The sequence below is a fragment of the Vombatus ursinus genome, unplaced genomic scaffold, assembly GCF_900497805.2.
Source record: "Vombatus ursinus unplaced genomic scaffold, bare-nosed wombat genome assembly UNPS02014807.1, whole genome shotgun sequence".
NCBI classification, from domain to species: domain Eukaryota; kingdom Metazoa; phylum Chordata; class Mammalia; order Diprotodontia; family Vombatidae; genus Vombatus; species Vombatus ursinus.
The window spans coordinates 34785301-34813154 of NW_020954585.1; the positions used below are offsets into that span (position 1 = coordinate 34785301).

The following is a 27854-nucleotide window of genomic DNA, read 5'->3' on the forward strand; positions in this document are numbered from 1 at the left end:
ACATTATCTTGTGATATGTATAGGATGTATTTAAATTTTACATCTTCCTACATTTATTAATAGGTTTTTATATACTAGCACATGGTTAATTTTTTAAAGGTGCTTTGCACAGCTGAAAAAAAAATGTACACATTTGATTCTTATTCAGTAATTGCCAGAGATCTATAATATATAACTTTTTTCTAAAATTTGATTCATGTACTTAACTCTTTTTGTTAGATTTGTCTACTTCTGTGGTTGTACCATCTCACAGGAACTGTGAGTCTCTAGGGCCTCTGTTTAAAAAGGTGTTCCAGAACAGTCTTCTCTGCATTTCCTACCAGATAAATTTTTGGGGGGCTTCTCCATCATGCCATTTTTATGGGCATCTTCTTTCCCCACTTCCAGCTTTTCTGCTGTCTTTTGTTTGTTGTATTCCCTCATTTCATTGGAAATTTCTTGACAGCAGGCACTGTTTTTCTTCTTATTTTTATTTGCATTCCAAGCACTTAGCACATTGCCTGACAAATAGTACGTACTTAAAAAAATGTTTATTGATTGATTGAGTTCTGAAAAGGAGACAATGATGTTCCCAATTATCATATTTTTGTGTGCTAATTTCTCTTGGTAATTAAATTATGTTTTCTTTGAAGTACTTAAAAACTATGCCAAGTATTGACATTATTCCATTATCTATAGTAAGGATAATATAGTTTCCCTTTTTATTTCTTTTAACCATGTTTAATTTTATTATTGTCTTTCTAGATCATTAATGCTACACTTATCTTTTTAATTCACCTAAGGCATAATAAATTCCTCTCCAACACTTTATTTTAACTTCATGAATGTTTGTGTTTCAAATATGTTCTTTTAAACAATTGTTGGATTCTACTTTCTAATTCATTCTGCTAAACTCTTCTATTTTATAGTGGGACCCACACCATTCACACTTTATGATTGTCAATTGAGTTTTTCCTTTCATAATATCCTCTTATACTCTATTCTTTTTGCCTTGATTTCCCTCTTTTCCAAGATGAAAAAGGTTGTGAAAGAAAATAAATGTGATTAACACTAGTAATCTATAATTGAATTGCCTTTTCCTATCCTTGTGCCCCTTCTCTTTTCACTTAGATCAAACCCTAATCATTGGTTCTTATTTCTTTCTCTCCTCTTAATCCCACTTTTCTGACCAGCTTTTGAAGTTGAAGGCTGTTTTACTTGTGACTATTCCCTCCCAAACTCTACCTTTCTTCTTAAATCCCTCTTTCTCTTTCCCTCTTGCTTCATCAGTTGAATGCTATATATGTATATATATATATAGATATAAATAAAGATGTATATACATATATGTACTATGTATGTGTATATCTGTGTGTATATATCTATATCTATTTATCTATCTATGATCTGTCTATCTATCTATCTTTGTGTATATATGTTTAACCTACCTTTTCCCTAGTTCAGATAAGAATGAAGTTCAGGATGTGCCCCTTCCCCAACCCATCTTCCATATTTTATATAATCTTCTTATGTTCTCCAATTATGAAAAAATAATTTCCTCTCCTTTCTTTTTCTTTATTCCTTTGTATATTCCTTTCTCTTTCCCTTTTCTCTAATAAAGGGCACAAGATATTAAAAAAAAAAAACACCATCCAGGTCCTGTGTTTTACTTTATTTTCTCCCTGTCTGACCTTTAAAAACAGTAGGATTCAGAAGCACCACTTATCTATTCACTCCCATTAGAATATAATCACTTGATCATCATTTAGCTCCTTCTAATTGCTCAAATGTATTCATCTTCCTAGATTTCTTTTATGCTGTATTTGCATTTCAAAAACTATACTCAGTTCTGATATTTTAATCAAAAATGCTCAAAAGTTTTCTCTTCTACATATTAAAGGTACATTTTTTTCTTTGTAATATTATACTCAGCATTACTAGATAAGTGATTCTTAGCTGGAACCTTGTTTCTTTTTACTTCAGGTAAATCATATTTCAAATATTTCTTTTTCTTTTTAGTAGTTGTACTATGGTATTGTACAATCCGTACTGTGATTCCTTGGTATATAACCACTTTCTTACTAGCTGCTTGTAGTATTTTTTTTTCTTTGATCTGGAAGTTCTGGATTTTGGCTATGCTATTTCAGGGCATTTTCAAATTAAGGTTTATTTCAGAGATGACAGGTGACTACTTTCAATTTTCACTTTTCCCTAGATCAAACTAGTTTTATTACATGATTTCTTTAAATATGGCTACCTATTTTTTTTTGTTTGATCACAGTTTTCAGGAAATCAAATGAATTTTAAGTTCTCTTTCTTCAACCTGTTTTCCAGTTCAATGGTTTTAAAATAGATGCCTTGGGTTTTTTTTATTTTCCATCTATTTTTTCTAATATTTCTTGTTGTATCATGTTTGCTTTATTCCACTTTTCAAGGAAGTCCACTATTTTGATAAGTTTTCTACCTTTTTTCTAAGCTATTTATTCTCATTTTTCCCTCGAAAGCTCTAATTTCATTTTTTTATTTATTACTTCATTTCTTTTATCTATTTTTGAGATCCTTGTTATTTTATCAGAAGCTCTACTTGTGCTTGTGGAAATACTATGGAATTACTAACTTCTGAGTTTATGTTTTGGACTTTTCTTAATGCATAACACTGTGACAACAGAAAAAAAAAGGTCACTGTATAATTCTCTTTATTATTTCTTTTTTGCACTGAATGTGGTGCCTTTATTGATGATACCCAACATAGGACTCTAGGCTTCTCCCAACTACAGGTGCTTTGGGACAAGGATGTGAATGGGATATGGGATTCCCAGTATAGGAACATAGGTTAGGAATGAAGGCTCCCCAGTGGTGGAACTCCTTTTTTGGCTGGGGATGAAGGTCCATAGCTTTCCACTTTACTCCTTGGAGGCCATGTAGGTCACAAGGTCCATTACATGGTTGCTATAACAAAACTCATTGTCATAAAAAATATGGAACACTTCATGAATTGGCGTGTCATCCTTGTGCAAGGGCCATGCTATCTTCTCTGTATCATTCCAATTTTAGTATAGGTGCTGCCGAAGCAAGCACTATATTTCTCTTTCTTGACATTAATGATGGCTTTTTTTAGTTTCAATCTAAGTGAGCAGTCACAGCTAATCCTATATTTCGCCTTCTTTACTGTAGTTCTTTTGTACTGTATCAGTCCATCAAAAAATAAATAAATAACTGTCTCAGGTCCTTGAGGCCAACATCAGATTATCAGATTAATTATCTCTGTATTGTCTCCCTGAAATATAACCATTTTCCTCAAGGCCAGTGACTTACTGATAGTGAAGCCAGCATGACTATGTGTTATCTGTATGTGTTAACTACCTGCGGGAAATGATACATATAAAGAAGCCTATTTGGCCCATACTGTGAATTTCTCTTTCTCCTCCCTTCCTATGTGTATAACACTGTCTTGAATATACTTTTTTTTTCTTATTTCTGTGTTCTAATTTATAATTATGTGGGTTTTCTCATCACTACAGTTTGTTATTAGAGTTTAGATATCTTGAACACAGAGAGGCTTGAATTTCCCCTGTTTGTTTATGCTTTTCACATAAGTAAAAACCTTAACTTCCATTATTCTGTTTATGTTCTAAGTCTGGCTGACTCAAGGACTTTTCTGTTTTGTGCCAGCAAGAGTTTGGGATCTTGTAAGAAGGAAATCTAGCTTATCACCTCTTTTAACTGTTGCATGAGGATTGGCATGCTTAATTACCAGTCTATCCTCAGACTATGCACATAGGTTTCTTTCAAGTTGGAAAATAGCTGCACACTGTTGCAGACATTCTGGCAAGAATGAGTCCATTGTTTATCTCTTCCCCTTTTTTTCCTTGTGTGTCTCTGGGTTTACCTTATCAGCTGAACCATCCCACCTGTTATAGGAATAACCACTCTCACAATCCCAACAGACGTGGCTACAAGTCTCTTACATATATGTATACACACACACATATATGTATCTATCTTCTTTGTATGAGTCTATGAAGGGGACAAATCTGTTTAAGTAAATTCCAGTCAGAGAACTCCAGGACCTATGTGATTTATTATTCCCTTGAGATTTAACTGGTATTATAATAGACATAAACAGAAAAAGAAATGGAGATTGGCAAATATGATAGAGTAAGAGGAAGCAGTACAATACCCCACAACTACTTCAACAAAGATTGAAAAAAGATCACTAGATGGAGTTGTTCTTGAAAGACAGAAGTAACCATAATGGGGCATTTCTTCCAGCCCATTTCAGCACAGAGATAGAGCCAGAGACATGCAAGTACTAGAAAGGGGACCCAGCAAAGAAGGTACAATGCAGAGCTTTCTAGCAAAATGACTAGTCTGGGGCCTCCAGTTCTATATAGGATAAGGAGTAGTAATAGCAAAAGGCCAGCAACTAGAGCAGGATCACAAATTCAAACCATAGACCTAGTCTGGGGACTAAAGCCCCAAGTCAAGGAATTTGGATCAAGGACAAACTTATAGTGCTATCATTCTGACCACATTCTAATCACAGAGCAAGACTGTGAATTAAAACTCACAGACCTGGGCTAGAACCTGCAGCTGAATAATCAGGGTAGGAGGGCAGACCAGAGACATAAATTGCAATTCTGTCACTCTAAACCCACACAGCCTTTCAACTAGCTGATAAGGTCTGAGCCAGGAACTGTCTACTGGGGCTCCAATGATGGGCAATCCATCAGTTGTGCTGCCTAGACAAAAAATAGAGTCGGAAACCTTCAAAGCTCAGAGCAGAAGGGTTATTCTATAGATTAGATCATTCTATAGATCAGATTGTTTAGGATGTGCTAAAAGTTTGAAACTCCCTGCCTTGATCTGCAGATCCTTGACTAACATAGCATTCAAAACCAATTGAAAGCCATGAGAGGATCTCAGATAACACAGATAAGAACACATAAAGACCCAATATTTCTTCCAGGAATGTATAGGACCTAACTCTAACATAAAATTCCAGTTTAAAAAGGCTGGAAAATTGAGTAAACAAAAATAAGACACCAACATTATTTTTGTTCCTCAAAAGCTATATTTTCACTTTTTATTTATTACTTTACTTCTTTTATCTATTCTTGGGGTTTTTGCCATTATTTTATCAGAAACCCTACTTGTGCTTGTGGAGTTATTATGAAATTACTATCTTCTGAGTTTAACTTTTGGTTATAATGTAATAATATACAATAAAATATTTAAAGGCCTATTAAAAATAGATCTCTGCAGACAGATGTCTTCAGAACTAACTGCAAGAGTCTATGGGAAATGCGGTCCAGTGTTATTTCTATGAATAGTATGCTACATTGGGAACGGCCTACAGAAGATTGATCTCTGCAGGTAGAAGTTCTTTAGGAACAAGCTGTGAGAGCTTGTGGGAAACGTAGTTCAATGTTGTTTCTTCCTGTTTTGGGAGGGACTGAGACTATCAAGAGCTCTGAAAGGAGTGCCCAGTGGCTTCATAAGTTTCATTTTCATTTTCTTATCCATTTGAAAGGATGAAACAAGGAAAGTTGAGCAAATGAAAGTGAGGAGACAAATGAAAGCTGGATCAAAGATTAGAGATTGATGTTACTGAGGACCCAGATGGATGTGGCTACACTATTTTTTTTTTTTGCTTTTTGGTGAAGCAATCAGGGTTAAGTGACTTGCCTAGTCACGCAGCTAGTATGTGTCAAGTGTCTGAGGCCAGATTTGAACTCAGGTCCCCCGACTCCAAGGCCGGAGCTCTATCTACTGCGCCACGTAGCTGCCCCTAAACTATTTCTCTTTAGGAAAATATAAAGGAGGTGACATGATTTCTTCTCCCCTCTCTCTTCCTCTACCCAGGATAAATAGAGATTTGCTTTTAAATTTCTCTTAAGATTTGCTCATAACTATGGATTATTGTATTACTTTTAAAACCAGTTTCTTATAGATAAAATCTGACCTATTTTAATTGCTTTTGATTAGTGTATGTTCTTAATTGCAAACAAAATTTGTAAGAGGGAGAAAAAAGCTTTGGTATTGGTATATATAGAGTGGTAGAGAACAGATACTTTATCTGGATTGTTGGGGCAGTAAATGACACCTATTTCCAAACTCTACCTAACTGGGGATATGAGCCATATGAAAAAGAATCTTGTAGTTTTATTAATAACTTATATAACCCTCTCAATAGTAGAGAAAAAATAAATCATATAACTCAGGACTATCAGCCTAGATACTCACTTTTCTCTATGTTTTCATAATACTGCTCTGTCCTTTTTCTCTTACTTATGTACCTGCTCCTTCTCAGTCTTCTTTGCTATATCTTCATCCAGGTCATTCCTGGATGACTTTGGGTGTCTCCCAAGGCTCTGCCTTAGGCCCTCTTCTCCTTCTATACTATTTCACTTGGTGAAATAGTTCCCTTTGGATCTGTTCTCTTTGGATGCAACTATCATCTCTATGCAAATGATTCTGAGATTTATATGTCCAGCCTTAACATCTCTGCTGACCTCCAGCTTCACATCTCCAATTGCCTAATGGATATTTCAAACTGAATGTCTAATAGGCATCTTAAACTCAACATGTCCAAAAGTGAATTGATCATGTTTTCCCTAAACCCTCTCCTCTTCCTTCTTTCTGAAACCTTAAGCCCAAATTGTTTGGTCAACAATAGGTCCCAGCCCAAGCCTCGCTTGGTCATTGTTTGGGCCCTGATGGCTCAGAGTTGAGTGTAAATAGCAATTTTTTTCTGTTTTGGCCAGCAACTCTGGGATCTTCCCCTCTCAGATTGATTTTTTTTAAAAAGTAGGTAAAATAAGCCTTTCTTTGCCTCATTTCTTACCAAGCCTTAATCATTGAATTGGCCTTGCCTTAGCCAAACAGAGACCAGGGAAATACCTTAACTTAAAAAGCCCAAGGTCTCCCCACTCCATCTGGAGCATCTCCAATTATCCTGATCTATATCTTGCTACCGGACCCAGATGGCTCTGGAGGAAAGAGTGAGACTTGTGACTTTGCACGGCTCTCCCTCACTTCAATCCAATTCACTTGCAAGTCATGGCACCACCTTCCTAATGTAACGGTCCTCTTCAAGAAGGAAGGAAAAGCAACAACAGTTCCTCTTCCTAATTTCCCTATTACTGTGGCCAATTGCCATCCTCCCAAGCACCCAGGCTCAGAAACTTGGTGACACCCTCCTCTTCACTCTCTCACACTCCTTCATATCCAATCTGTTGCCAAGTCCTGTCATTTTTACCTTCAGGACATCTCTTGCATACACCCTACCTCTCTTCTAACACTGCCAAACCATCAGTACAGACCCTTATTACCTTACAACTGGACTATTGCAATAATCTCCTGATGAGTCTCACTCCCCCAAGTCTCTTCCTATTCAGAAGAGATTCCCTGTTGTAGTTCAAACAGACCCTAATCACATTTTGATGAGCAAACTCTTCTCGGGTCTCCTGCAAAGCTCCCTGGCAAATGGACCAGTTGTTGAGCCAACTCTATCTCTGGCAGTAGATTCAAGGTGTGCATTGGCCAATTCTGCCTCCCTGTACAGCATAAAGATCTGGTTCTACTTCCTGTATCTATTCACATAGGCCAGAGCCAAGATCCCATTGGTTTCAGGTCCCATTTAGAAGAGCTCACATTGATAGTGTCCCCAGCTCATAATGTATTAGTCCCAGAATCCCTGTTTTCTGGAGCTAATGTTGGCTTCTGTCTCCCCTGGCTTGATCCTTCTTTGAGTTTGCTTTGGCTTGTGGTTATCATCTTGTGCAGTCCTGAACTTCTTGCTGTTTCTCTTTGGATTTCTTGATCACTATTCCATCTGATTCCCCTTTAGAATTTTGCTGAGGTTTTTTTTATGGGAAACTTGGGCTCCTTTAAAAACTTTTTCACATCACCATCTTTAACCAGATAGCTACCAATATATACATTTTGAAGGCTTTTAATTGACATTCACTTTGGGCTTAAAATCTTCAGTGTTTTCACAGAATCTCAGAGTTGGGAGGGACCTCAAAAAACATTCACCTTCACATATTCTAAGCCACATTGCTCTCTACAATACAACTGACAAGAAGTTGCACAACCTTTTCTTTAAGACCTCCATCATACAGCCCATTTCACTTTTGAAAAGTTCTGTTAGGAAGTTTTCCTTGCCTCATGCCTGAATTTTCTCTTTCTAACTGCCACCTATTTTTATCTCATGCTGCCCTCTGTATCCAAGCAGAACAACAATAATGATAGCTAACATTTATTAAATACCTACTGTGTGCAAATCAGTGTGCTAATCACTAAGGATAAAAAAAGAAGCAAAAGACTTCCCTCAAAGAGCTTACAATCTGAAAGAGGTGACATGCTAATAAATATATGCAAAGCAAACTATATACAGGATAAATGGGAAATAACAGAGAAAAGGCACTAGAATTAGGGAAAGCTTCCTGTAGAAGGTGGAATTTTAAATAAAACTTAAAGGAAGCCAGGGAGGTCAGAGGGAGAGCATCCCAAGCAGGAGGGACAGCCAGAGAAAATATCTGAAGACAAAAGATGGAGTGCCCTCTTCATGAAATAACTAAGTGGCTACTGTCATTGGATCTAAGAGTTTGCAGTGGGGAATAAGGTATAAAAAAGACTGGAGAGATCTATGGCCTAGGTTATGAAGAATTTGGAATGTAAATAGAGTATTTTGTATTTGATCCTGGAGGTATCTGGGAATCACTGAAGTTTATTGAGTAGAGGGAGACATGATCAGATCTGTACTTTAGAAAATCACTTTAGAGACTGAATGGAGGAAGGATTGAGTGGGGAGAGAGTTGAGAAAGGCAGGGCAATAGTAGATTATTGCAATAGTTGAGGCATGAGGTGATAAGGGCCTGTACAAGAGCTTTGGTGGTATCATGATAGTATTGGAGAGATATTGCAGATACAGGCTTATAATTAAATTATGTGTGATGAGTTTGGATCCAAGGATATAGCCTCCCAGTTTCTTTTTGAATCTGACTCTGTCATCCAGTGTCTTTATTTTTCTATTTCTCCCAGGTCTGTGTCAATTTCATAAGCAATTCAGTTTCAGAAAAAGATTCTATTTTGTTGCATTTGAAATGTTGCATGAAAACAGAATTGCTAACTAATGTCATACCTATGCTATTCAAAGTTATTTCCAAAATAAATTTCGGGGCAGCTAGGTGGTGTGGTGGATAGAGCACTGGCCCTGGAGTCAGGAGGACCTGAGTTCAAATCTGACCTCAGACACATAACACTCACTAGCTGTGTGACCCTGGGCAAGTCACTTAACCCCATTGCCTAACAAAAAACAAAAACAAACAAACAAACAAAAATAAATCTCAATGAATTCATTCTGTGGTATACTGAAATGTCTAAATGTAAAATTATAAGGCCCTAAACCACACCTAAATATCTTTGCACAGAATCTAACATAATGCTTAGGAAAGATGAACACTTGATACTTAGGAATGGAAATTATATAATATGCTAATTAGAATAGAAGCCAGAAGACCTGAATTCTAATTGTGGCACTGATACTAACTTTGTGTAGCTAGTCACTAAATCTCTGGACCTCAGTTTCCTCAGTGGTAAAATAAAGAAGATAGATTATGATTTCTCAGGTCCACCCCAATTCTAAAATTCTGTGAATATGCAACCATCAGAGGAAACTAATGGAAAATATGTTTGTTAGTAAAGAGAAATAGTCTGTAGTTACATCACTTTATGAGAATAAAAATTGAATGATATATTAAAGAAGATGCTCTTTAGAGCTATATCACCTAAAAATTGGTGATTTCTCAAATCTGGAGCATATTTGAAGGGTAACAAAACATAGAACCACATTGAAAGTAAAACATTTGTCAGAATGTTCACTGGTCCCAATAGGACATTAACTTTAGTGTCAATATATAATAGACAAAAAGATTCTTTGTTTCTTTGTCTCTCTGTCTGTTTCTGTCTCTGTTTTTCTTTGTCTAAAAATGAATCACCTAAGTGCTTTTATGTAAATTTAATATAACATGAGAAAATTATTTTTCTTTTCAGGTTCTTTAAGTCAACAAACTCACTACTTAGTAAGGAATGCCAATACTGTGTAAATTAGATAAAAGTTGCCAACATGGGATTTCTCTTTAATAGAAATTGGGCCATAGAAGAAATAGCTAAATTAAAAGTAATGCAAGTCCTTAGTCTCCTTCTTGTGGCCAGTCAGACCTACACATATACGTCTTTTGGTTTAACCCTGGGACCAATATATCAGAAGTAAGGTGGGGCTTGACTCCACTTACAGTAATGTGGTTCTTTCTATATATGGGTGATATGGTAATCCATCTGGGAGATAACAAAGATACTCCCCACTCTTTTTCCTGACTACAACATTTTATGACTTCACAGGGCTTCAACACTTGATCTTATTTCAAATGTAATGAGTCTTTCTCCCAGGTTCAAGTAACTATCATAGATTTCCTTTTTTTTATTATTCATTTTTAATTTAAATACAAAAAAGGAAAAAAAAGAGAATATTTCCATGCACACAGCACAGCATAAAAAGAGGATTCAATATAAACCATGACTTTTAATTTCACATTATTTACTTCAAAAAAAAACACTGTGTAATAAATACTATACATCATTTTCAAAACTACCTTGTTTTTCTGTTCCTCTTCAGTTTTCTTTTGCTCTCTGCTGTGCACTTTTTTTTTCTCCCTCCCTCCCACCTCACCCTAAAGAAGGCTACCGTTAGATACATATAGGTACACACACACACACACTCACACACACACACATATATGTAAAACCATACTATACATACTTGTATTTATCGGTTCTTTCTCTGAACATACATAGCATTTTCCTTATTGGTCCTTTGAGGTTGATTTGAATATTTATGTCATTTAAGTAATTTCAAAATGATTGAGTCGGGGCAGCTAGGTGGAGCAGTGGATAGAACACAGGTCCTGGAGTCAGGAGGACCTGAGTTCAGTCAGACACTTGACACTTAATAGCTGTGTGACCCTGGGCAAGTCACTTAACCCCAATTGCCTCACCAAAAAGCAAAAAACAAAAAAAAACAAAAAAACCCAACAACAACAAAATGACTGAGTCATTCAGAGGTGTTCTTAGAACAATATTGCTGTTACTGTATACAAAGTTCTCTTGGTTCTGCTCATTTATCTCTTTATTATTTCATGCAAATCTTTCCATGTTTTTCCAAAATCAACCAGCTCATCATTTCTTATAGCACAGTTGTATTCCATCACAATCATATACCACAATTTGTTTACCCATTCCCCAATTGATGGGCATCTTCTCAATTTCCAGTTCTTTGCCACCACAAAAAGAGCTGCTTTAAATATTTTAGAACATATAAGTTCTATATGTTCCTTTTTCCATAATCACTTTGGGAAACAGACCTAATAGTGGTATTGCTGAGCCAAAAGATATACAGTTTTATAACTCTTTGGGCACAATTCCAGATCGCTCTTCAAAATAGTTGGATCAGTTCTAAGTTCCACTAACAGTAAATTAGTGTCCTCATTTTTCCACATTTCCACATCTTCCAACATTTGTCACTTTCCTCTTCTATCATTTGAGCCAATCTGATAGGTGCAAGAGGGTATCTCAAAGTTGTTTTAATTTGCATTTCTCTAATCAATAGTGATTTAGAGCATTTTTTCATCTGACTATATATAGTTTTGATTTCTTTATTGAAAAACTGCCTATTCATATCTTTTGATCATTCATCAATTGGGAAATGATTCATATTCTTATAAATTTGACAAAGTCCTTTATGTATTTGAGATATGGATCTTTTATCTGAAAAACTGTCTATAAAAATTTCCTCCCAATTTTGTTTCCCTTCTAATCTTGGCTACACTGGTTTTATTTGTACAAAACCTTTTTAATTTAATGTAATCAAAATTATCCATTTTATACCTCACAATGCTCTCTATCTTTTGTTTTTTCATAAATTATTCTCCTATCCATAAGTCTGATATATGTTACATGAAATGTTCCATGTTTTTCTAATTTTCTTATGCTATCTCTGTCATACATCCATTTTGACCTTATCTTGGTAAATTGTGATAGTGGTTTATGCCCAATTTCTGTTAGACTGCTTTCTAGCTTTCTCAACAATTTTTGCCAAATAAAGAATTCTTATCCCAAAAGCTTAAATTTTTACCTTTGTCAAAGACAGGATTATTATAACATTTGCTATTGTATATTGCATGTTCTGTTCTACAAATCTACCTTTCTATTTCTTAGCCAGTACCAGACAGTTCTAATAATTACTCCCTTATTGTATAATTTAAGATATGGTACTGGTAAACCTCCTTCTTTTACATTTTTAAAAATTAATTCCTTTAATATTCTTGACCTTTTCCTCCAAATAAATTTTGTTGTTTTTTTTCTAGTTCACTAAAATAATTTTTTGGTAATTTAATTAGGATAACATTGAAACAACAGATTAGATTAAGTAGAATTGTCATTTTTATTGTATTGGCCTTGCCCACTCATGAATAATTAATATTTTTCCAATTATTTAAATCTGACTTTATTTGTATAAAAAGTGTTTTATAATTATGTTCATGTAGTTCCTAGTTTGGTAGGTATACTCCCAGGTATTTTATATTGTCTACAATTATTTTAAATGGGGTATCTCTTACTATCTCTTCTTGAAGGGTTTTGTTTGTGATATATAGGAATGCTAATGATTTATGTAGGTTTATTTTATATTCTGCTACCTTGCTAAAATTATTCATTGTTTCTACTAACTTTAGAGTTGAATATTTAGGATTTTCCAAGTATGTCATCATATAATCTGCAAAAAGAGATAGTTTTATTACCTCATTGCCAATTCTGATTTCTTCAATTTCTTTTTCTTCACTTATTGCTATTACTAGCATTTCTAATACAATAAGGAGTAACATTGGTGACAATGGGCATCCTTGTTTCACTCCTGATCTTATTGGAAAGACTTTTAGTTTATCCCCATTATAAATAATGCTTCCTGGTAGTCTTTGGTAGATGCTTCTTATCATTTTAAGGAAAAATCCCTTTATACCTGTGCTTTCAAATGTTTTTTAATAGGAATGAGTGTTGTATTTGGTCAAAAACTTTTTCTGCATCTATAGATATAATCATGTGTTTTTTGCTACTTTTGTTATTGATATAATCAATTATGTTAATAGTTAAACAATCCCTGCATTTCTGGTATAAATTCCACATAGTCACAACGTATAATCTTTGTAATATATTGTTGTAGTCTTCTGGACAGTATTTTATTTAGAATGTTTGCATCCATATTCATTAATGAAATTGGCCTATGATTTTCTTTCTCTGTTTTTGTTCTTCCTGGTTTAGATATCAGTACCATATTTGTTTCATAAAAGGAGTTTGGTAGGACCCCTTTGCCTATTATTCCAAATAATTTATTTAATATTGGAATTAGTTGATCTTTAAATGTTTGGTAGAATTCACTTGTAAATCCATCTGATTCTGATGCTTTTTTTTTGGAGAGGCAATTGGGATTAAGTGACTTGCCCAGGGTCACACAGTTAGTAAGTGTCAAGTGTCTGAGGTAGGATTTGAAGTCAGGTCCTCCTGACTCCAGGGCTGATGCTCTATCCATTGCACCACCTAGCTGCCTCTGATGCTTTTCTTTCTTTTTTTTTTTTTTTTTGTTTGTTTGTTTGTTTTTGCTTTTTGGCTAGGCAATGGGGTAAAGTGGCTTGCCCAGGGTCACACAGCTAGTAAGTGTCAAGTGTCTGAGGTCAGATTTGAAGTCAGGTCCTCCTGACTCCAAGGCTGGAGCTCTATCCACTGTGTCACCTAGCTGCCCCTCCTCTGATGCTTTTCTTAAGAAGCTCATTGATAGCCTATTCAATTTCTTTTTCTAAAATAGGTTTATTTAGATACTCTATTTCCTCTTCTGTTCATCAGGGCAGTTTATGTTTTTGTAAGAATTCTTCCATATCACTTAATTTGTTAAATTTATTGGCATATAATTGAGCAAAATGGCTGCTAATAATCGCTTTAATTTCATCTTCACTAATAGTATATTCACCCTTCTCATTTTTAATACTGGTGATTTGGCTTTCTTCTCCCTTTTTTAAAAATCATACAAACCAATGGTGTGTCTATTTTATTTTTTTATAAAACCAACTCCTAGTTTTATTTATTAATTCAATGGTTTTCTTATATTCAATTTTATTACTCTTACCTTTAATTTTCAGGATTTTCAATTTTGTGTTTAATTGGGGATTTTTAATTTGTTCTTTTCTAGTTTTTTTAATTGCATACTAATTCTTTGATCTGCTTGTTCTCTCTCTCTTTTTATAAGCATTTAGAAATATAAATTTTTTTGATTGCCACTTTTGTTACTTCCCGTAAGTTTTGATATGTTCCTATTATTGTCAATCTTTTTAATGAAATTATTGATTGTTTCCATGATTTGTTCTTTAACCCACTCATTCTTTAAGACTAAGTTGTTTAGTCTCCAGTTAGTGTTTAATCTGTGTTTCCATGGTCCTTTATTGAATATAATTTTATTGCATTATGATCTGAAAGGGGCTCATTTAATATTTATGCCTTTCTACATTTAACTCTAAAGCTTTTATACCCTAACATATGGTCAATTTTTGTAAAGGCACCCTGTACCTCTGAGAGAAAGGTATATTCCTTTCTAGTCTCATTCAATTCTCTCCAGATGTGTACCGTATCAAGCTTAACTAAGATTATATTCATCTCTTTAACTTTTTTATTTATTTTTTGGTTAGATTCATCTAATTCTGAGAGGGCAAGGTTAAAGTCCCCCACTATTATAGTATTACTATCTATTTCCACTATTTAAATAATTAAAAGTTAAAAGTTCTGGTGTTTTTGTCACAAATAGTCACTAATAGTCTTTCAATTCACTATCCATTTTTTTTTTCATTCAGGATTATACTCAGCTTTGCTGGATAAGTCATTCTTGGTTGCAAATCCAGCTTATTTGGTCTTTGAAATAAAGCCTTTTGGTCTTTTAATGTTGAAACTGCTAAATCTTGTGTTTTCCTAACTCTAGCTCCACAGTATTTAAATTGTTTTATTTTCTTCTTATTTGTGGTATTTTCTCCTTAACCTAGGAGATTCAAAACTCAGCTAGACGTTCCTATGAATTTTCATCTTGGGATCTCTTTCCGGTGATTGATGGATTTTTTCTATATCTATTTTACCCTCTTGTTCTAGAACTTTATGGCAATTTTCCTTAATAATGTCTTGTAATATCGTATCTAGACTTTTTATCACAAATTTTGGGTAGTCCAACAATTCTTATATTGTCTCTTCTCAATCTTTTCTCTAGATCAATTGATTTTCTAATGAGATGTCACATTCTCTTCTATTTTTTCATTCTTTTGATTTTGTTTTTATTATTTTTGGTGTCTTATAACATCATTAGCTTCCATTTGCTTAATTCTAGTTTTTAAGGAGTTATTTTCTTCCTCAAGTTTTTAAAACTCTTTCTCCAATTGGATGACTTTGTTCTCATAATTTTCTTGATTTTCTTGAATAGCTCCCATTTTTTTTTTCCCTCAATCTCTCTTATTTGATTTTTAAAGTCCTTTCTAAGCTGTTTCAAGAACGTTTTTTGGACTTGTGACCATTTGACATTCTTCTTTGAAATAGGAGTGGCTTTTTAACTTCAATATCTTCTGAATATGAACCTAAATATTCTCTATCCACATAGTAACTATCTATGGGCAGGTTCTTTCTCCTTTGCTTATTCATTATTTTCCTTTAGTGGCTTATTATTATAGTCAGGTTCTGCTCTCAAGGTATGGGAGATGATGCCTCAGGCTTCAAGTCTTTTACACTGTTGTTTCTTGAAATCTGTCTGGAGGCTTGATCTTGGACATTTCTCTCTGCCCCTGACCCACAGGTAGCCAAAATAAATAAACCAAAAAAGGAAATTAAGTTCATCTGTCAAGACAGAAGCCATCTTTTTAAATATCAGTTTTAATCTTGTTCAGATATTCCCCAGGGGTTCCTTCATGATTACAGAATTTGGTGTTTTGGTTAATCAAAATTCAGTTTAGAGGAATTTTTACATATGTATCACAATACTTCATCTATTTTCAAAATCAGCCAGTCAATAAGTATTTATTAAGTGCCTACTTTGTTCCAGGCATTGTGCTAAGCATTGGGGATCTAAAGAAAGGCAAAAGACAGTACCTGACCTCAAATATAATGGATATTATAAATATTATGAGAGCAGCTAGGTGGCACAGTGGGTATAGTGGCAGGCCTGGAGTCAAGAAGATTCATCTTCCTAAGTTCAAATCTGGCCTCAGACACTTAGTAGCTGTGTGACCCTGGGCAAGTCACTTAACCCTCCTTGCCTCAGTTTCCTTATCTGTAAAAAGAACTGGAGAAGAAAATAGTAAATCCCTCCAGTATCTTTGCCAAGGCATGACTGAAACAACTGAGTATTATAAAAAATATAATCTAAATATTATAAAGAATATTATTAACATATATTAATTATGTACATCTTATTAATTAATTTTACATTAGTAATAATAATTAATTATATACTATTAACATATATTAATTTTCAAATCATTTATCATGAACTTGATACTAAAAATAACTATACCTTACTTTTCTGAATTGAAAGACCTTTCAGCATTTTGTAGTGACTCATCATTATAATTTTGAATAAGTACCCCACCCAAGTCACCCAGGCTCATGATGTAGGATTATCTTCAACTCTTCCGCTCTTTCTCTTACCTCCCCTATTCAATCTATTGCCAAGTGTTGTTAATTCTACCTTCACAACAATCCTTTTTCTCCTCTGATACTACCACCACCCTTGTGTAGGCCCTTATTACCTTATATCTGGATTATCACAATAGTCTTCTTTTGGGCCTCCCTGCCTCAAGTTTCTCCTCACTCCCATCTAACTTCCACTTAGCTATCAAAGAATCTTCCAAAAGTGCAAGTCTAACCATATAACATCCCTCTCTCTCCTCCCTTCTGCCCTCGGCCTCAGTACTCAGTAAACCCTTGTGACTCCATATTGGTTCCAGGACCCAAAAAAAATCTTCTATTTGGCTGTTAAAATCCTTCACGATCTGTTCCCTTCTTACCTTCCCAATCTTGTTAAATCTCATTCACCTCTATGTACTCTATAATCCAATGACTGGCCTCCTTGCTTTTCCTAAAAACAAACAAACAAACAAAAAAACCACTCCATCTCCTGTGCATTTTTAATGGTTGTCCTTCATGCCTAAAATTCTCTTCCTCTTCACCTTTACCTCCTGACTTCCCAGGTTTCCTTCAAGTTTCAGCTAAAATCACACCTCCTGAAAGAATCTCTTCTCAACCCTATTAAAAGTTAGTGCTTCCTGTTTGAAATTATCTCCAATTTAACTTGCATATATTTTATGTGTACACAGTTGTTTGCAGAATATTGTCTCCCATTTGATTATTAGCTCTTTGAAAGCAAAGATTGGTGGTTGTTGTTTTCTTTGAACCCTGGTGCTTAGAGCAATGTCTGGTATCATGATTTGATTTGTATTATCTATGTACTAGTTATTTGAATTTTCCATTTGATAGAATGCCAGATAAATCAAATTTGACTTACACTCAGCAAAATTGTCTTAGATGACAAAAAATGGAAATAGCTTTGGAGGAACTTCAGGAAGATACTGTTCATGGAGCTGTGAAATAGTCTAACCAAACTGGAAAGCAAATTTGAAATTATATTAAAAATGTTACTAAAATGTCCTCAGAATGGGACCCACAAATCCCATTGCAAGACATATATTCCAACAGGATCAAAGACAGAAAAGTCTTTTACATACCAAAATATTCATAATTGCACTTTTATTATAGTAAAAAACTAGAAACAGGTTGCTATAGATGCTTATCAATTGGGCTGGGCAGGGAGGGAGATACATATACATGAATTGTAGTACATGAATCTAATGAAATATTTCTGTTCTATAAGAAAAATAACTTGAAGAATTAAGAAAAACATGGAAAAAATTATGAACTAATGCAGAGATAAGAAGAACTAGGAAACAAATATATACAGTGGCTACAACAATGTGCAGCTAGGTGCAGATTAGTATGAATAATAAATCTCTTTAAGTGGTAATATGCATTCAATTTTGAAATTTTAATTTTAAAATTAAATTTTTTAAAAAGTATTTGGTTCCAGCTTAATAGAAATATATAGTGCAAATTCAAATAATGTGACCACTTCTGGAGATATATTATTCATACTACTTGAAACCTAGCTATAAACATAAAGGGGGAAAAAAACAATAAAATTAAACAGGATGTTCTGCAATTATAAGGTCCAAGCTTGATCCTAGAGAATCAATTAATTAATCAAAATGCATTTATTTAAGTGTTTCATATATGTGGGGAGGAAGGAACTGGAAGTAATGAAGAAGTAAAAAACAGGTTCAGGAGAGGTGAGACATAGAGAGAAATATAATAAGAGGAGTTTATGGTCACATGGACACATGTCAGAGTTTTTATTAAGAAAGTTGAACACTTAGAAGTAATTGTGAAATTCAGGCCATGATCAGCCCCATATGTGGCTGTGGTTGAATGGATTTGGGTAATGGGATTTAAGGAGACTAAGGAGTTCAGTGATTGGGAAGTTTGAAGGAACATTATTATGACTATTTAGAGAGGAGAGGAAAATGGTTAAGCAGGTACTGAATACTTTGAGAAAAGCAGTATATCCTGGGAGCCAGTATATAGCAACCAACATAATTTGGATTGAGTGGAAAATTTTAAATGAGTGAACTTCACAGGAGAAGTTGCTTAATGATTGCAGTAAGGTAAGAGTCTGGACATAGGAGTGGGGAGCAGAGTATTCTGATTCCCCCTTGAGGACCAGTGTGTCAAATGTGAGTAAAAATACAGTTAGTGCTGGACAGGATGGCTAAGGGTATATTGCTGTCAGGATTGAGTTATGTCTCAGTGAGGAATAGTAGGTAGTAGTGTAAGAGGAAAAGGTACCTAATGAAGGGAAGTTTGTTTACTGTGGAATGGGAATTCCAAATGGCATAGTGGAAGGGTTGGGCAGGATTGAAGTGAGACATAAGTAGAGTAGGGTTAAGGAAGATGGAGATGAAAGACTAGGAAGTGGGGGTTGGGAATAATTTGTTCTTTTGTGTCCAGTGATTCAGTAATACAAGGATAAGGAGAGAAACAGATGGTGGAAGATTGTTAGACATAGATGTAGTAGTGGTTAGAAGATAGATAATAATGCCCAATCTTGAAGGGACATTTTTGCTGGGCAAAGGCCAAGCATATGTGATCTTTGTTACTCTCACCTGGTCCCCCTGCATGGTTTTGGAGGGTAAGCATGGGGAACAGGGGGTACTGCAATTGGGTCTCCTCAGCTTGGCAGAGGGCTCTAGGCAGAACTTAGATATGAATCATCACCAGCTTGCTTCTCTTCTCATTCCTACTAATTTGCATATTTGTTTTACTGTTCTTTCCTTTCTGTCATTTGTTTAAAACATTGCTTTATTGGTATAATATTGAAATTTGATTTTGATTCTATATTGTGGTTTATTGAATACTATTATCATGGATCAATTATTCAAACTGATGAGGTGTAATTTGCTTGAAAAATGTAAGAAGATGTTGGACACATGGGTTCCACAGTGGACAAGAACTCCTCAATGTTTGTCTACTTGAGCCCCTGGGGAATGTTACTAGAAGGTTAGGCTTTTTCCATCCTAAGAGAGGAAAAAGTACCACTACATAAGTGAGAACCAAAGGAATAGATCTGGAATAAAGACAGGACTCCTAGATGGAGCAAAGAGAAGAGAAAGACACCAGCAGCCTAGACAGCCTGGGTGTGGGACTGTTATCCTACCGCAACCACACTCTCAGCCATACCGCAACCACACTCTCAGCCACAGCCACTAATATTGCTGCTGCTGCTACCTCTACCCCAAGTAAACTGGCAGGGAAGTGAGTGCTGAGATGTTAAGAGTTTGTGGGACAATTACAGTGTTGTTGGAGCCATTCATGACGCTCAGAATAGAACCGATGAATTTGTACTTTGCAGTCCTTTGCTTTACTCTCACGATTATTCTCTTTGGAGAGAAATATATTAGCTTCTTGATCCTTGTTTCTTGGGGGCTTTTTTTTTCTTTCTGTTTCATAGTTACTCTAAAATAAAGTGGTTAACTATAACTATTGCATTGTTAATATATGTGCTAATCTATCCTGGGCAAATGTTAGCAAAATAAGAGGTAATAGGGTAAAGTATCCAGGATAAAGAGAGAATGATTGTTTTTTATAACTGTTAGCAGCTTTCCTGCCACAATGGCATCTCAGAGCTACACAGAAAAAAAAAAGAGCTTTTATTGATTCATATTTTATAGCTTCCCCAAAGCAGAGAAATAGAAAGTAGAAGCTGACCAGCCCTATCTAGACACAAAATGCTTAAATATGGATTGGGGTGGGGGTATAGGGAGGATGTAGGGAGATTATAAGATCCTGGAGTTGGTATTTCTGAAACACTAGCCTCAGCACCTCCTACTGCTCCTCCCAAAGCAGGTTTGAAAGGAAATCCCCCAAATTATGGAGCCAAGGAGCTTGACTAGGGAGAAAGTCACACCTAAGGAGAAGAGCTAGGAACTGGTGGTGCTGTCCACACAAGGGCAGGGCCCAGAGAGACAGAGGGAGTAACTAGACTTCTGCTCACTAGCCTAGTGTCCCCAACTATACACAGTAGTGCTAGCATAGTTAAACCAGTATCGTGACACTTATTAACCAGAAATGCATAGGAGTCTCTATGTTAAAAGTAGACCCAGATATTAAATTGGGGACATTGTAAAAAATGGAAAGAACTGGGAGATTACAATGTAGTTTATAATAGGGTCAGTGCTGGGGAAACTCTATATTATTATCTAATCCATTTGATCATTCAGAATTGCCAGATATAAAGACAGAAATACTGAAAACTGAGCTACTTACGCCATGCTGAGTAAGAGGCATTTGTCAAGAGAGAAGTTGGGTACATAAGTAAATATATATATATAATTTACCTGAGAATAAAGCAGAGAATACAATAGGTTCCCTGTGCCAGAAAAAAACAGTTCACTTCTGGGTAGGTCTGAAACTAGGTCTCCTAAACCAGACCGAGAAACTGCCTGAGGGAAAGACCAAGGTTTGATATCTCAGAGCAGAGTGATGTTAATGGACTAAGTTGGGAATCCTCACCAGATAGGAACCATGTCCTCCTGAGAATTTACCCTGGGAAACTCGTATTACCCATGTGTCAGAATCATTATATAATTAGTGTTATATAATGCCAATGATATTTCTGACCTAGAAAGAAAAAAAATTAATGGAAAGCTTCAGAGAATTGGCTTTGAGATTTGTACAGGGCCTGAATGCTGCCAAGTCTAAAATCATATGACAGATTGGTTTTCAGAAATCAGAAAGGCACTTTGGTGGCAACGAGATACCATGCCAAGCATATGCTACATTCACTGACTTTTCACTGTAGTACAGTAGGGAAAAAGTCCTCCAAATTTGTAATTTATGTGATCTCCATATTACAGACACTGAAAGAGATAGATTCAGTAAGTCCTAAAAAAAAGACCATGGTCAAATTGGACCTACTGCACAGTGGCATAATACATAACCAAATTTTTTTTAACAGCTTAAGTAGTTGAGACCTTCTACAGAATCTATCAGATTTCAGTGAGTTGATGGAAACAGTATGGTTATGGAAAACAATCAGAAAGCTTCTAAAAAGGGATCTCATTGTGAAGGCCCAACTGCAAATAACTCTGCAACATCTTCTGGTGTATGGGCCATGGGAAAAAGCAAGAAAGGCATATTGGAGATGCAGCTTCGAAGGCAGAAGCTCTTGGGAAACATTCTGAGAAGAGAATGATGGAAAATTAATAGGAAAAGGAAATGAGAATCACATTAGCTCACCAGTAAAGGCAGAGAAGTTGGATACTCCTTGTCCCCCATTGCAACTCCCGGGTTCTCCCCCACCACAGTCACTTTCTTCCTTTGAGATTTACACAGTTCACATCTTCCATGCAATCAAAGTCCTGGCAGTTCTTGTTTACTCACCTGCAGAACACTCCCTTGAGTTCCTCAAGGAGATCAGTACCTGGCTTATAATCTTTCCCTCCTCCCCAACTCCTGCCCTCATAATAGGGGACTTCAATAACTATATTGACACTCTCTCTAACACCCTAACCATGCAGTTCCACAAACTACTCACTTCCCATGAACCATTCCTCCATCCCACAAAGATGATTATACTCTTGATTTTACATCACCCACAAATACACCACCTCCATGTTCAAGAACTCTAAAATCCCCTTATCTGACCATAATCTATTGACTTTCCACCTCTCCCTCTTCCTTCTCATACCAAATCTTCTTCATCCACTCTGGTGACTCTCTATCACTTCCAGGATTCAAATGCAAAATTGTCTGTTTGGTGTTCAAAGTCTGTACACAACCTCCGTCCTCACCCCTTTTCAGTCTTTTTATTCCTTACTCCTCTACACATACTTTTCAGTCTAGACACTGGCCTCCTTGCTGTACCATGAGTAAGATACTCAACTCTAGGCTCTGGGCAGTTTCTCTAACCGTGTCCCATTCCTGGAATGCTCTGCTTCTTCATCTCTGCCTTCTGGTTTCCCTGGCTTCCTTCAAGTCCCAACTAAAATCTCACCTTCAACAACAAGCTTTTCTGAAACCCTCCTATTTCTGGTGCTTTCCCTCCTTTAATCATTTCTTATTTATCCTTTAGATTGTTTGTACATATATATATTTGGTTTTTGGTTCCCCTATTAGACTGTGAAATCCTTGAGGACAGGGATTGTGTTTTGCCTCTTCTTGTATCCCCAGTGCCTAACACAGTAAGCACTTAATAAATGCTTGTTGACTGACTGACTGATACACAAATATAGCCATAGAGACAATCAGAAAGGCATATCTAGCTTCTGTTGCAACTCCAAATGATATGGCCATTTGCAGGTTAGATGTGCTCCTAAGAAGGGTGTTTGTTGGTGTTTTCTTGCTGCAAAAGCTGAGGTTTATAAGAACAGCATCAGGAAAAAGAGATAGGGTCAGGGAAGATTTTCCTAGACCCTGAAAACAATATGGATTACTTTGGATGGATTCATTGTTTATGGATCCCATCCCATCTAGAATCATGGGACTCCACAAAGAAATAATAGTAAAAATGGAGAATGTGGAATATGCTGCTGTCTTAGACAGTGGATCAAAAGTTACCGTCATATTTCAGCCATTCCATCAGAGATCTCTGAAGCAAATACTTTTATAGCCTATTAAATGGATATTAAATGGATAGAACTTAGTGGACTGAGGAACAAAGACTACTTATATCTGGGATACAGAATAAATTTGAACTTTTCTAAAGTAGTTTCTTTTTTCTGTTGTTGTTGTTTTTTTGCTTTTTGATAAGGCAATTGGGGTTAAGTGACTTGCCCAGTGTCAGAAAGCTAGTAAGTGTCAAGTGGTGTCTGAGGCTGGATTTGAACTCAGGTCCTTCTGACTCCAAGGCGGGGGCTCCATCCACTGTGCCACCTTGCTGCCCCTGTAGTTAGTTTCAACAGGAAGGTCAACTAGAGTGTGTTGTGCAGGCCTGACTGAGACCAATATCTTGATAGTTTAGGTCTGATACTGAAACAAAATGAGATTATCATAGGCCATTCAACAATTAACAAGAGGAGGCCATAACATGGCTTAACCATAACATAGAAAGGACTCTCAAAAAGGATATAACACTTGGATTGTAGCCTTCCTCACCTCAATATGAAAATGGTCAACAGGGCAGGGTGTAGTTATTTGTAAGACCTTAGGAGGTCTTAGACCACCAAGACTGAAAGGCCATAGTCCCATGTGGTTCACCCTTTTTTTGCCCTTAAGTGACCAGGAAACTATGTCATTTAGGCCTGAGGCCACCAGGAAGTTAAATGTTGAAGTGACTGGAGCCTTGGTCCTCTGGCTTTTCCCAATAAAGTTTTGGGATCTTTTAGGGGAAGAACTAGTCTAACTACCCTAATATACATAGGGAGGAGAAAGGACAAATATGGTAGTTATTGAACCAATCACATTGTGGATCTAGTATGTTTAGATTCACCAGTTATTTCTGGAGTGTCAGCACTGATTGGAACTATGTCTAGTCTATTCAGAATTCTAGCAGTAAGCAACAAACTGGGACCCAATACCTACACATTTTAACCATCCATAAAGTCAGTGCAGAAGCTTACAGGAGCATTGAGAGAAGTAAATCATGAAATCACTATCCTCCTAAACTCAGAAGTGCATCCCAAGAAGTTCGACTTTGGTGACTCTCCGGTATGGATCGTTTGAAGAAGAAACTTAGCAAGAGGACAAGATTTTTAGTACTCTCACTGCAGAAGTGAGATATTGGATGTGCCTGGGGAGCAACCTACAGAACTCTTCAACTCATTGACTTTCAGTCATTCTGGGAATGTTCTTGGGAGATTCCTTTATCCATAATGGAACACTTCAGAAGAAATCTCAAAGTATTGCTGGCAAATAGCATCATCAGCAACCTATATCTATAACCCATAATAGTAGTACCAAAGAAGAGTGAAAAAATGCAATTGTGTGCAGACTACCAAACCTTGGACAAAATGAATTAAAATATACAATTCAAAGAATTCAACATGCCCCAGACTGCTAAGCAGACAGTAGTTCTCAATGTTGGATTTATGCTATGGCTACTGCCAGATTCTTATGACAGAGAAAGAAAAGTAGAAAACTGCTATCATCTGCCCAGCTGAATTTTAATACTTGTGTACATGCCACAAGACATTTCAGAGGTACTACTTTCCAACAGCTGATAAAGAATATATTTGGAGACATAAACTATCTGGAAGCATTGGTATACCTTGATGGCCTCGTTATCTTTGGGAAGACTCTGGAATAACATGTGAAGATATTCATTAAAGTGTTGAATGTGCTAGATAAAAATGTATGTATCTTTCAATTGACAATTGCCAGTTTTGTAGAGCCTTGTCCAGTATATGAGTCACACAATATTTCAACAAGGTGTGAGCACTGACTCAAAGAATAGAGAAGTACTCCTGACTTGACCACATTCCTATAATCTTCAAGATCTAAAATCTTTTTTAGGACTTGGTAATTATTATTATTGCACATATTGGCTTACACAGATCCAAGCAAATCTTTTGTTCTGCATCCTAATGTTAGCTTGGAGAGCTTATAAGTACCAAGTACCAAGAGAGTGATTGTCCCCAGAAAGTAGTTGCATTTGTGAGCAGAGAGCTTACTGAGGCTCATTTTCCTTACATAAGCTAGACTTCTAAGCTTTGAAGTGAGCAGTCACTGAGAAGTTCAAAGACTATATGCACAGAGGAAAGTTTTAATTGTGAATTGACAACAATCCATGGACATATTCTGACAAGGTGCCAAGATATATACTGTTTACCAAAGATGGGAAATAGCACTAGTCATGTTTGAATTCAGCATATACTACCTGCAAGAGCGATACCTAAGGAAGGAGTGAAGGGTATATGTGAAACCCATGAAGCAAGGCTATAAGCAAATAGTGGTATAGCTGAGAGTTGAGACTTCAACCAGACAACACACTAGTAACATATTTAAACCTTTTTTTCCTCACTAAACCAACCCTCTTTGCTCAAATTGTCTCTGGATGACTGGCAATCAAAGCGCACGACTGTTGAAGGATTATAAGAAGTGGTACAAGCCAAAAATCAACACAGTGATGCTAAGAGACTCAAGTTTCAGTTCCTAGAAGGCATCATATTTTGAGACATTGGAAGAAATTACAGTTATATAATGGAGTTCTGTAGTTGTAATTGATCCCACATAAGGTATCAGAAAGCAACACTTTACTCTATGGCCATGAAAGCTTTGTATGATGGCTTTTGACATAAGGATAAAGATAGGATCTTAGAGATAGTAAGAAAGATTTTACTGGTCCCAGATGGTTATAGATATCACTAAAAGGTATCAGACATGCTCATTGTGTGCAAAGAAGCATATTTCCAACTCATGCTGAATATTTGAATACTATAGGCACTAGAAAACCTTTGGAACTTTCCTACATTGACTCTAGAAAGAGATAGTAAAAACATAAACCATAGCTTGGTGGCAAATGACTATCTCATCTGGTATACACAAACTTCCTCAACTAGAAGCAACAAAGTTCCATAAGGTCAAAGATAGAAAGAAAAGTTATAAATAGAGAGAGAGAGAGAGAGAGATACACTATATACTAATAACAGCACTTTTTGATAGCAAAGAACTAGAAACAGAGTAGATGCTAATAGAATGGGAATGTGTAAGCAAATTAAAGTACGTGAATCTAATGTAATAGGACTGGCCTATAGGAAACAACAAATAGGAAGTCTTCAAAGAAACAAGATAAGATTTATATGAACTGATATAAAGTAAAATAAGCAGAGCCAAGAACCCAATACACACAATATCTATAATGTGTAAGGTATTGACCCTTTAGTATGTCAATAGTTTGGTTGTTGAAGTGGACAGAAAAATAACTTTTGTGTATGAAAAATTGATAAAATTTATGTATGAGGAAACAGTTTCTCCAATAAAATGTCAAGGAGAAAAACAGACTAGAAAACCATATAGAGAACTGCCGCTCATATGAATGTACTGAGAGAACTTGTATGAGGGTAGAGAAATGAGTGGGGCAATAATTAATGTCAGCTCATATGCAGTAACTGATTCTAGAGTTTGAAAAGTTAAAGCTGACAAAATGATAACTCAGGTAACTAGAGACTGTAAGATTAAATAAGAACTGTTATGTTCATAACTGACAGAAAAGTGAATTTCATGAGTTTTATCTCATAAGGAACAGATGAATCACTGACTGCCAGCAGGCTCTGATTTGAGGCATGAGAGGGAGTTAACAATGTAGCAGGAGTGGTTCAGAAGCCAGCAGGAGCAGTCAGCTAACAAGAGTGCTTCAGCCACTGTGCCAGAACCTGTTGATTGGAAGAGAGATATTAATTTGTGAATTGGTTAAAGACTGAGAGTCTGCTGATTAGAAGAAAGCTGAATTATGCTCCAGTTTGAGCTATTGCCTTCCAGTGCCACCTATACCTTGAGAGAGGAAGCCTCTCAGTGGTGCCTGGTTGCTCTCTATTATCCTCTTTTGACAGATGGGCTCTAAGGGGTTAAGTGACTTGCCCAGGATCTCATAGCAAGTAAGTGTCTGAAATCAGATTTTTAACTCTGGTCTTTCTGAATCTAAGCCCAGTGCTCTACCCACTGTGCCACTTAGCTGCCCCATATTGAATAACTATTATGTTATAATTAATCTATTTTTGCCTTATGTTTAAGCAAATATTTTATATTTAAGAGTTAATAGTGTAATGGAGACTTTTTTTGTGTAAATTGGAAACACACCCATGGAGACTCAAGAATTATAAAAATAAGTAGTAGGATATATGTCCTCACAACAGAGGGTTACCCTAGAACTCAGAGAGCTTGAGTCATAGGCACAACATGGTGGTTTTTCTCCGGGAACCTTATACCTGCTGGTGTGAAAAAAGATTGAGTTAGCAAGCCAGCCCAGAAAGTGATCATGTAAGTCACTACATTTCTGAGTATGGTGCTACAAATGTAAGCAGAACAGACAATAAAATGAAGGCACACCCAGCCCACACTCTTATATGTTTATGGCTAGACAGTTTATGGCTAGTTAGGCTCCAGTTGTTAGCGGCCTTCCCTTCATTATGGTTTTGTTGTTGTTGTTGTTGTTGTTGTTGTTGTTGTATAAATCCTGTATTTACTTGTCTCTG

The 27854-nt window shown here is 36.0% G+C and overlaps 1 non-coding gene across 1 annotated transcript; it reads right to left on the reverse strand.

Moving 5' to 3' along the window:
* Positions 1-2951: 2951 nt before the first annotated feature.
* LOC114052513 lies at positions 2952-3057 on the reverse strand. Its single transcript, XR_003570255.1, has one exon. It is a non-coding gene; the product is annotated as a U6 spliceosomal RNA (small nuclear RNA).
* Positions 3058-27854: the final 24797 nt, after the last annotated feature.